Source organism: Pongo pygmaeus, chromosome 11, assembly GCF_028885625.2.
Source record: "Pongo pygmaeus isolate AG05252 chromosome 11, NHGRI_mPonPyg2-v2.0_pri, whole genome shotgun sequence".
Classification (NCBI taxonomy): Eukaryota; Metazoa; Chordata; class Mammalia; order Primates; family Hominidae; genus Pongo; species Pongo pygmaeus.
This window is the reverse complement of record NC_072384.2, coordinates 48,472,838-48,485,176: the sequence shown is the minus strand read 5'-3', so window position 1 is coordinate 48,485,176 and position 12,339 is coordinate 48,472,838. Positions and strand designations below refer to the sequence as shown.

At 39.8% G+C, this 12,339-nt stretch overlaps 1 protein-coding gene and 1 pseudogene across 16 annotated transcripts in view; one reads left to right on the top strand and one right to left on the bottom strand.

Moving 5' to 3' along the window:
• LYPD6B (LY6/PLAUR domain containing 6B) overlaps positions 1 to 12,339 on the bottom strand; it is a 180,065-nt gene that overhangs the window by 142,877 nt on the left and 24,849 nt on the right. The gene's annotated exons all lie outside the window — the stretch shown is intronic.
• LOC129031487 (thioredoxin-like) lies at positions 7,088 to 7,407 on the top strand (annotated as a pseudogene).

Sequence of the window (12,339 nt, the reverse complement as noted above, 5' to 3'; positions counted from 1 at the left end):
CCTCCTTCTCTCCTAGATTGGCCTCAAACTCCGTCAGCCTCCTGCCTCATCAGCCGTAGCACTGGCCATAGTTTCTGAGGCCTTTTGTCTTTGCTTTTGTCTCTGCATGTTTTTACTCATCCACCAACACAGCCGAACACACTCAGAAAAGTATTCTGCTAACATTGTTTTTAAAATTATATGGATTACATATCTGTTTATCTCACCTGCTTTTCAGAATATATGACATTTAGTAATCAGAAGCATTTATTAGGCATCTACCACAGAAAAACAAAACTACGGTTGTCATATGACCAACTTTATACTTGTATTTTTGTTAAGATTTTCCACAAACCTGGAGTCAAACCCAGGTCATAGTCAAACTATGCACATTAGTTATAGGTTCTTCTAACTTCTGCCCTCTATTCCTTCACTTACAAAAAATAAATGAATTTTCTTTTTTCTTTTCTCCAAGAGAAGTTTGACAACTTTTAAAGAGTTTAAAAGCATGATTTGTTGGTTGTTGTTTGTTTCAGTATCTTATGAACTATTTAACTTCATCACATGAACAGATTTAATGCAAACATACACATTAAGTCTAAATTGGTCAGAAATGTGTTCAATAAAATACACACACTGCAAAACACCACGTAAAACCACAGCCATAAACATATAGACCCATCTAAATAGAAACAGTCAATCTACACTTGATTGTCTGTGTCTACATTTTTTTATTACTATAATATTTGTTTACTGCTTATCCAATCAGCACTGGCACCGCCCCGTAAGGAAGCAACAGCTAGTGCCAAAGATTTGAGAACAGTTTATAAAATGGGAGGGAAATAGAGGGGAAGGAAGATTTCTGAATTTAAAAATCAAAAGCATAAAGTTTATGGAGCATCTAGGAATTATGTACTCACTGGATTTATAATAAAAGTTTCTACAATACGGCTCTATATGACTGATTGGCTCACTGTGTTTTATGAAATACAAAGTCCTTAAAAAGAGAAAAGGCACCTTGTTTTCTTTAAAATTATTAACACTGACTGAGCACATTATATTGTATATTAACAAAATATATATGACACTGCTAATATGGGTTGCCTTGCGGATAAAAACTAGCTGCCTGGAGGAGGAAACATGGGGTGGGGGATTCTCACTGTACATTCTTTTGTCGCCTTTAAATGTTGAAGCATATGAGTCAATCACCTATTCAGAAAATAAATTGTATTTTAAAATTTTAAAGCATTTCATAGGATATTCTGGAAGCTCAATAAATGTTAACTCAAATTAATCCATTTCCCAGGAAAGTAAGTGGTAGGCCCGGAGAGACCACTTAGTTAACATTTTTCTTCAAAGAGGGAACCTCCCTTCATTTAGCTACCTTCTAGAATCACGGCAATATTATATTTTTATTATAATAACATTTTTTCACCCCAATTACTCTTCTCTGAGGCTGGAAGTGCCCATCAGCACACCTTGATTCACAGTTGATTGCCAAAAGCCTTTGTGCATGCCCTTAGAAGTCAGGTTCGTGTTGCTGGAAGCAGGGAGAAAACCTCAGAGAACTTCGTATCACCTATCATCCTATCACTAACTCAACCTCTGCTCTGTAGGTTGGAGAATCAGGCCGATATGTGCTATAATTATTCCTATTAATGGCATTAAAGTTGATGTTTTAGATCTATATAGAAGTAACTGCAACTAAAATCAAAAACAAAAGGAGAGAATAAGTGAGAGAGCATGTGTGCATGTGTGTGTGTGCGCGCACACGTGCGTCCATGCATGCATGCATGTGTGTGTGCACGTGTGCCAACACAAAAGTGGCCCTGTGGTCGACCCTTTGAGTAAACATTCACTTTAGCCTCTGACCTGAACCCACATTGACCCACCCCACCTGGACACTCACAGGGCTCCACAGCAGACACCTTCTTTACGTAACTTGGCCATGTCTTGGCTATAAGATCCTCTGAAAGCACTCGTTGCATTTGCAACTTCTGGATTAATATTGATCCTTAGATGCTTGTATGGGCTCCGATTTTCTATTGAGTCTCCATAAGCCAATGGAGCACAGTCTGTTGAGGCTTCCTTCCCCAGACCCATCACTTCTGCCCTCCTTCTCCTTTCATACAGCCATCACCCTGGTCTGGGTCTCCACGGCCTCACCTGAGGTTGCTGTCCTCTCCCTCTCTCATTTAGCTTCTGCTTATAACTCAGAGGATCAGCAACATGGGCTAAAGGGAAAGGATCAGAGACAGGCAAATCCAGGCTGGAGAGAAACTGAGTGCATCACCCTGCCTGCAGAGTTTTGGCGATGGTCCAGCAGGTACCTATAGAAGTGCAGGCACCCGTGCCCACTTGGGTCCCCAACTCTGTCATCCAAGGAGACACAGCTGTGGTAGGAGGATAAGCAAAAGCACTGAGTGGAAGAAAAGGGGGCCTCAGCAGCACAATGGATCTTCCTAATGCTCTACTCAGCACAGAGCCCCAAACAGCTGCAGGACATGGCCCAGAACCAACATTGCCTCCCAGCATCACGGCAGTGGGCTTGGACAGGAAGATGGCAAGAACAAGGCAGATCCCAGGACCTAGCCGGCATATCAGTAACAGCAGGAAATCAAAGAAGAAACTCAGAAACACGGACCAAGAAAACACCATGAGGGTGGAAGCAAGGGTGTCATTCAGGGCACATGCCTTCTCTCACTCAGGGCTTCAGCTGGTTTTCTACCTGCCAGCTAATGGGTGTGAAGCTGTCAGGGTGACTCTGCCCACATCAGCAATGGGTCAGAGACCAAGCGATATACTGGGTTGGGCCTGCTAGTGAAAAGCAAGAAAAGCTACAACTGCACAGGGTTGCAGAAAGCAGTGACAGCTGCCAGCCTGCCACTCTACTCACTCAAAAAACTCTTAACAGCTCTGCCTACCTCACCATTATCATCATCATTAAACCCAGCAGTGACTGGGCATGCATTACCCATGAAGACATCACCTCTTACCATTCTCCCTGCTCACTCTTCTCCAGCCATTCTGGCTTCCTTGGTGTTCCTTGAATAAATGAGGTTAAGTTCCCACCCCAGGGCCTTTGCACTTGCCGTTCCCTCTGCCTAGAAAGCTCTCCTTATAAGTACCTTCAAAGCACTTTCTCTCTCCTCCTTCCATCTTCACTCAAATGTCTCAGGCTTTCCTGACCACCCTATTTAAAATTGCAAATCCAGGCCAGGCATGGTGGCTCAAACCTGTAATCCTAGCCCTTTGGGAGACCGAGCTGGGCAGATCACTCGAGGTCAGGAATTTGAGACCAGCCTGGCCAACATGGTGAAACCCCATCTCTACTAAAAACACAAAAATTAGCCAGGGATGGTGGCACTCACCTGTAATCCCAGCTACTCGGGAGGCTGAGGCACAAGAATCGCTTAAACCTGGGAGGCAGAGGCTGCAGTGAGCTGAAAGCATGCCACTGCATTCCAGCCTGGGCAACAGAGTGAAACTGTGTCTCAAAAAAATAAAATAAAATAAAATAAAAATAACCACCCTAGCATTCTCCCTTTCCTGTGTTATCCTTCATGCCATTTATTACATTGACATCCTATATGTTTACTTACGTGTTTGTTTATTATCCTCTTCACCAGAGGCACATGTGCTAAAAGTCAAGAAACTGAAATAAAATAAAATAACCACCCTAGCATTCTCCCTTTCCTGTGTTATCCTTCATAGCATTTATTACATTGACATCCTGTATGTTTACTTATGTGTTTGTTTATTATCCTCTTCACCAGAGGCACATGTGCTGAAAGTCAAGAAACGGTAAAACATAGGGAGACTGAGGAGGGCAGATCACTTGAGATCAGGAGTTCAAGACCAGCCTGGCCAACATGGCAAAACTCTGTCTCTACCAAAAATACAAAAATTAGCCAGGTGTAGTGGTGTGTGCCTGTAATCCCAACTACTCAGGAGGCTGAGGCAGGAGACTCATGTGAACCTGGGAGGCAGAGGTTGTAGTGAAATGAGACTGCGCCACTGTACTCCAGTTTGGGTGACAAAGCAAGACTCTATCTCAAAATAAAAGGGGAGTAAAACAACTTTCAAGAGAGAAAAGGAATGTTACCAGCAAAACAACCAATGCCATTATGCCCTTTTTCTTCTTCCCATTGCAAGCCATTTGCCTCCCAATCTTTAACAACTGGACTGAGAGACCTTGTCCTTGAAGTTTTCCTTCGTGGCTCTTTGATTCCCTGGTCTTCTCTTTCTCCAAATGACATTGTTTATTCTGTGCAAAACTTCACACTAACCAAAAGCGCCTGCCTTGTTGGGCTACTGGGGGACTTAAATGAGTTAATTCATGCTTAGAAAAGTACTAGGACAGTGTTCAGTCCTTGTTAAGTGTCCAGAAAATCACAGCCATTGTTACTACTTAGTATATGCACCTTCTATTATATCTACTGATTTAAGTCTTATTTCTATAGCTAGAGTATAAGCAAACTGAAGGCAAAGATCTTATCCTACATTTTGAGATTTCCCAGAGTACTTAATCCAGGTTTTTAATAATTATTTGACAACTGATTGAAACAAAGTATTTCTACTTTTAAATATTTGTTTGAAAACCCTTAGAACCTCTGTTTAAACAGTAATTCCAATCCTTTACCTCTCCCAGGACTGACCTGGTATGCAAATACAGCAAATCCCTGAAAACGGCATTTATAACAGGAGCTTTGCTATAGCATGAACAGCAAAGCCAAAATACTATACAAAAGATCAAACAAATATTGACTAAAAGAATTTTCCCCAAGGCAACTGTTATAGTCTTATCTTGAATAGAATGTTTGCACAGTTAATTAAGTATTGCTATGGACTCAGCAAAATCCCAGGCAGACCCTGCCAAGCCGCGTTTTACATTCCCACTGCTTTATCGCTATTTACAAAGCCACGCACAAGTCCCTCTCCTCCTAGCCCCTCACCTATCAGTCCTGCTAATGCCGGGTGTGGAATTAAATGATAAGTAAGTCATACACCTTTTATCTGTAGACAAAAGATAATGGAATCTCAGTGCCAAGGATTCCATTTACCTATCCCACAGCAAATATGCTCTGTCATTTCCCTTCCAGAAATCAACCAGGCCGCATCTGTTACTACCTGTTGACTTCTTGGAAATGTATGAAATAGCAGAATCATGTAGAGAGAGAGGTGTTTACTGGTTTCACAGAACATGCCTCTATACACCAGATACTAATGAGAGTTTACTTCCTATGGTTACCGACCAAGAAGCCTGCCAGGACACCTCAAAATTCACCTCAAAATCACAGGCTGTTCTATACAGTGAATAAGCGGATTGCTAGCTTACAATGGGTTGTTTAATTATGGAGAAGGTCAGTTATGATGAATAGAAGCCAACAAGAGTCATTCACAACCTTTCTTCCTTCCCTCCTTCCATTCAGCCATTATTTATTGAGCATTTGTGATGATCCAGGCACTCTTCCAGGCACTGGGAATACCATCAAAAATACAATTACCATAGTCTCAGGAAGGTTATATGAGGGGGGAAGGAGATCAATAAAATAAAGAGGTTAAAATTTTATAGTGTGTTAGATATTAATAAGTGCTAAAGAGAAGAAAAATTAAGAAGCAGAATATGAAATCCCAAAGCCCCAGCAGAAGGAATAAACTTGTAGATGGGTAGCCAAAAACACCCTCAGGGAGAAGCCACTATTTGAAGAAAGTGAGAAAGCCAGCCTTGTAGGTTAGTGGGGAAGAGTCTTGTAGGGGGAGAAAATTGAAATGCCAAGGTCCTGTGGCAGAGCATGGCTGGCGTGTTGGGGAACATTAAGGAGGCCAGTGTGGTGAAGCCTGGTGCTCACTGGGAGACACGGAAGGAATACGCCCCAAGAGAAGCAGGGAGCAAGAACCTATAGTGCCTTGCTTCCAAAACATATGCATTTTTATTCATCACAGAAAAACCACCTGTTTACCAAATTTTCATTTACTCACAACTCTCCAGACATTATTTTTCTAAGAATTTATGTATTTCAAGAAAACGATTCACATACACACACACACGTACACATACACACACACACCACCCATCCCTGCAATTAAAAAAAAAAAAAAGTTGTACAGCTAGCCAACATATTTGTCTGGGGAAAGCTCCTAAGCTTCTATTAATAAAAATGAAAACTGTTCATGGCTTTGAGTGTAAGCTTCTGCAGGACTGGAACCAGGCCTCACACTGAGTAGTGGACACTGTTGGGCACCATGGACAACTGGGCACTCGGTGATGCTGTGGAAAGATGTCATGCTGGCTAAAAATAATAACATGCAGAGTTATAGGAGACAGGAATGTTGAAATTTACCACAGGGACTTTTTTCAATGTGGCAATGCTTCAAAGTCTTTGGCAAATTTAAATGCCAAGCTGGCTCATGCAGTATCCAGACCACACAACCTTCCTGCCCAACCAGCTTCTCAACATAAATAAGATGCTATCAGCCAAAATCTGTGACACAGCAGGGTTTGGGGTGGTACCTTAAGATCTGCTATCTTCCAATTCTATTCAATCCTAATCAACCCAGTTTCATTTATCACAGAAACAGTTTTCCATTACGAAACATTCATAAACAATTCCACCGCAGTGACTCCACTGTTCTTAGGTATACACAGTCTATGTCGCCAAGGCAAAAAAGCACGACTACAAGGCATGTCCTGTGTAACAATAACTAGTTACTATGTTACATGGATATTCTGTGTAATGATAAGAAAAACTAAAAATGTAAAAAAAAGTTATGATTATTAATGACTAGTCATCATTCTGCCTCCATCAAGTTCTTCCGAGGCCACCCCCACCAGCCCACCCACAAAATGGACACATTTCTGTGGCTGGGTCACTTTTCTGGCTCTCCTTGGTTGCAAGTTGTACCAAAACTGGAAAAAAAAAAAAAAAAAAAAAGTCTACATAATAAAGAACTTCGGGGTGGGGGTTGGGGGAAAGCAGTTGAAACTTCAGAAAGGTATGGATAGGCAAGTAAAAATGAGTTTTAAGAAGTGATCTAGAAGAGTGTGGAACAAGAGACAGAGGAGATAATTTTTAGAAATGTTTCTTAGAAGACCCCAGCAGCCAAAATGGTGAAGCAAATTGAGCAGAAGTTTGCTTTTCAGGAAGCCTTGGAGGCTGCAGACGATAAACCTGGAGTAGTTGACTTCTCAGCCACATGATGTGGGTCTTGCAAAATGATCAAGACTTTGTTTCATTCCCTCTCTGAAAAGTATTCTAACATGATATTCCTTGAAGTAGATGTAGATGACTGTCAGGATGCTGCTTCAGCGTGTGAAGTCAAATGCATGCCAACCTAGTTTTTTAAGAAGGGACAAAAGGTAGGTGAATTTTCTGGAGCTATAATAATAAGGAAAATCTTGAAGCCACCACTAATGAATTAGTCTAATCATGTTTTCTGAAAACATAACCAACCATTGGCTATTTAAAATTTGTAATTTTTTATTTACAAAAAGTATAAAGTATGGAGACTATATACCCAATTGCCATCTGGGTAACAATAAAATATTAACTCAAAAAGAAAGTGTTACTAATGTTCTCTGAAAGATGCAAATGAAGCTTGAAAATTCAGAAATACTTGTTTGCTACTTTAGTTTCTGAACTGTGTTCCTCTCAATGGTAAGTTGTATTAATAATACATTCTGCATTATTGAGGGCAATGATGTATTCCAAAACAAAGCATGGTAAAGTGGCTACAGCAAAAATCATGGCCAGACTTCTCCTGCCCTAGCTCAAACACAGAAGCCAGTTATTCTACAAAGGTTAAAAATTACATGCTGATTTCTTCTCAAACGGCCTAAAAAAGCAGAGATTTGGGCAAAGACTTTTCCAGTCTCAGCAAAGAAGCCCGAAAAACAAAAACCTCCATCCTCACAGTGGTGAGGTGTTCCCTACTCAACTTAGAAAAACAGAACTTACTGTTGAGATCATTCCCTCGCTTTCCCCTCCTATCAGGCCAGTTTGAGAGGAGGGTGGTCACGCATTCTTCCAAAGCAAAAGCTTTTCTATCTTCTAGAAAGTTTTGGTCAAAGAAGATTCACATATAATACAGAATACATGCTACCAGTGAGTAGTCAATTAAATTTTTCTGTTGCACAAAGAAGATAATATATTCTCCATTTGGACTGTAAAATAACTATTTGAGACATTAATGATTATACCAGGAATCTTCCTAAATTATATAAAATTTAAATAAAAATTAGAGAAAAAATTTTCTTTTAAGACAAAGATTATCTAAGAGAATTCCCTTAAACCAAAGGAAAAAAGCAAAGACTATATAATACCACTTTATAGCCCTACAAGGATAATATATAATGCCTACAATCAGAAAAAAAAAACAGTTTTAAAAAATTATACACAGAAAAGATAGGAAAAAAATATATATACTTTTCAAATGTTATGAATAAATATACTAGAGGGGTAAATTGCTTTTTACTTTTCTGTGTTTTCTGAAGCTCTCATAGCATGTATTAATTTATAATGGAAAATTAATTTATAATGGAAAACAACTTTTTAAAAGATGTTTAAATTATTAAAACATTCAAAGATTAAAGTGTTTATTAAGGATCATAATGTATAAATATAAAATATGATCAGGAAAAAGCATTCACAACTGATCGTGCCACCTTTCCCAGATAAATCATTTACATATTATGTACCAGTGCTTCTCAAACTGAAGCAGGCATAAGAACCACCTGGAGAGTGTGTTGAAATACAGGTGATAGGAATAGTAGGCAGCCATAAAAAATAAGGAAATCATGTCCTCTGCAGGAACATGGATGCGGCTAGAAGCCGTTGTCCTAAGCAAATTAACATGGAACGGAAACCAAATACCACATATTCTCTCTTAGAAGTGAGACCTAAACATTGGGTACTCATGGAAGTAAAGATAGCTACAATAGACACGGGACTACTAAAGGGGAGTGGAAGGAAGGGGTGCAAAGGTTGAAAAGCTAACTATTGGGTACTATCCTCACTATCTGGGTGACAAGATCAGTTGTACCCCAAACCTCAGCATCATACAATATACCCATGTAACAAACTTCCACATATAACCCCTAAATCTAAAATAAAAGTTGAAGTTATTTTAAAAAGGAAACAAATAATGGTTAATAGAACGTAGTGTCTCTAGACACAAGACACAAATGGGTAGCCAAAAATGGTACTGCCCAATCTGTACCACGGGCCAGTGAACTATAGCCCATGAACTAGCAGCCTATTTTTGTAAACAAAATTTTATTAGGGCCAAGCGCGGTAGCTCAGACCCGTAATCCCGACACTTTGGGAAGCCAAGGTGGGCAGATCTCTTGAGCTCAGGAATTAGAAACCAGCCTGAGTAACCAGGCGAAAACTAGTCTCTATGAAAAATACAAAAAAAAGGGCCAGACACAGTGGCACGCCCCTGTAGTCCCAGCTACTTGGGAGGCTGAGGCAAGAGGACTGCTTGAGCCTGGGAGGTGGATATTGCAGTGCGCAGAGATAGTGCCACTGCACTCCAACCTGGGCATCAGAGCAAGACATTGCCTCAAAAATAAATAAATAAATAAGTTGTATTGGAACACACACAACACAAAAGACCCCCACAGGTGATAGAACCTGATAATCTGCATTTTAACAAGCTCTCAAGTAGTACTGATGCTGCCAATCAACCGGGCTCACTTTGAGTAACCAGGTTTGATGCAGCAGGAAGTGACTGGAGTCTAGCTTGGGTTCTCTCCCAGGAAGCATGCCACGCTTATTCTAGATTGGGCAGAAGAGAAAGTGAACTCAAGATTCCACTTTCTTTCAGAGTTCTAAAGCAGGAGCACAGATTCATTTCTCTCTAATCAACCCTTGGTGATTAAATGCTTAGTCATGTCCTTACTAGGGGGTCAATGAGATTAAGATAATCATGATTCCAGGACTAACAAGCTTGTTAGAGCATCTGATGGGACCAGCCTTTGGATCAACTTGGCAGACTGCCTCTGCCCTCCCTAGAATTCTCCATACACTTAGCAAGTCTTTTGACAGTAGTTTTCAAACACACATTGTTTCCTACAATGATTTTTTTGGATGTCTAAGAATAGGAAGTAGTCCATGAATTCAGTATTTTTCACTCATAAGGAGACAAAAGAAGGCAGACATACACTTCATGAGCTGCCCAAGAGGGAGGGAGGGTGAACTTCAAAACAGTTCAGGCAGTCCCTGCCCTTTTACTCCCAACCATGCACTCCTCAGACACATCGCAGTCCTCTGGGAATCAATGCCAAAAATCATACTCAGAAACTCCAAAAAATCTCAGTAATAGACTGCAGTGCCTAAGAAATTACTCAGGCCCCACTCAAACTCCTCTACCAGGCCAGCCTATCAAAGCACCAGAGGGTGACCATCATGTTTCCTTACACCCTAAGGAAGAAGGTACCTGGCTGAGAGGCCTCCACGTTCCAGGCAGTGACAGCCCCTGAGAGGAACTAACTTAATTAACCATTCAGATGAGCACAGAGAATTCCCACCAGCCTCCAGATCCCCAAACGCTGCATCTGCCATTTATTCCCAGTGCTGTCATTTCCTGCCTGCGGTGAGCTAATTACACACAGCGGGAATTCTGGAGCTGCCGGTTCTAATGTTTATCCACTGTTAACTTGTTGTGTGACCTCAAAGATATGTCTCTAGTGCCTTTATTTCCTCTGCTATAAAAGCAAGATAAGGGAATGACATGCTTGACAAAGTGTCCTAATATAATACTATAGTCATTGCTATCCTCAAGATGCTCACAGGAATTGTAATTAACATGTCTCTTTTACTGAGGCCTTTAAAGATAACTGATGACATGTTCTCAAAAGTGTGGGAATTCAAATGGTATTTTCTCTTTTGTTAAAACAGGTTTTAGTGGCAAATGCTACTTATAAAACTGTTGATAAAAGCGGTATTGAATGTGCTTCTTTGTAAATCATTGATTTATTCAAGGGAGTGTCCATAACCATAACTCTAATCATGACTTCATAAGTAGAAAAGATACTAGAAAAGTCACCCTAAGTTAGTTTTCCATAACCTTAACATCCAGCATTGGAAACATAAGCAAAATAGGGCTGTACTTCTAAAACTATGTTTTAGAAGACTGGTTAGTGACAAAGTCTGTGCTGCTGTATCAGAAAAGCTGGTTACAAAACATTTTGTATAAAAAACAATCAGTATAATCAGATTTTGTAAGTCTATATGGGCATGGAAAAATATTCAATAAACGGTAGCTATTAAATTCCACATCTATCTGCTATGGCCCTTGTCCTTTTCTTCTGCATTTGAGTTAGCAATATATTCCACTTATAACATATTGTTAATCATTTATGTGTCACAAATTTACTGTGAATTGTCCCAGTCTTTTACATAGAAGTTTTACATTAAAATAATCAAACTTGTTCATTTTTTCCTTGCTAGTTGCTTCTTTTGCTTTAAAGCCACAGAAGTTGTCGTTCCTGTACAAACCTAATAATATTATGTTTTCTGCTACTTTTTCTATAATTTGATTTGCAATATTCAACCCTTTGGAATTTATTTCTGGGATATGGCATGTTTAGTGGGTTCTAAATTGATACTTTATTATGTTCAACCCCTGTGTTAAATAATCCTTTCTCACTACTTTATTTTGAAAACTTTAGCTACATGTAGTTGGCAAATTATCCTAATTCACTTTTAAAATATAAGACATAAACAACTCAAAGTAAAAACCCAAATATACATGGCAGCTTTTTAAGAAATCTCAGTCACACATTATCAACAAATCAAATCATCATTAAGCCATTTCCACCTCAGTGGAGCATCAGTCAGCTAAGAATTCCTGTTAAAATCAGTCCTTCCTATTTAGGGGAAGACTTTGACAATGTAATTGTAGGGTATATAAGTATATGGTAGCTGAGTCATCAACTACTGTTTGAATTCAATAGTGTTATGGGGAGGGGCTACTTCTTGGGTGGCAATGTTATTCTAACCCTGAAACAACTGAAAGTAAAACTCCTTGGCCTGAAAAAAATAAAAGTAAAGAAGTAAAATTCATTGTTTAATTTGGTCAAGATTTGGCACCATCGTTTTCACTCTATTGATTTTTTCCTCCAGATACATTAGAAACCTGACATACACGATATGTACCATATAAATTTGCACTTGTTAGGCTCCTAATGTCTGCATCTTGCCATTCCCATTAAGATATAAGTTCCTGAAATGCAAAGGCTGTGCTTAATAGGGAAGGAAGGAAGAGAGAGAGAGAGGGAGAAAGGGAAGGAGGGACTTGGTGAACCTTGCAGCTCCTTCTTTACTGAGCCTTGCTTACAGGGGACACTCAGGAAAA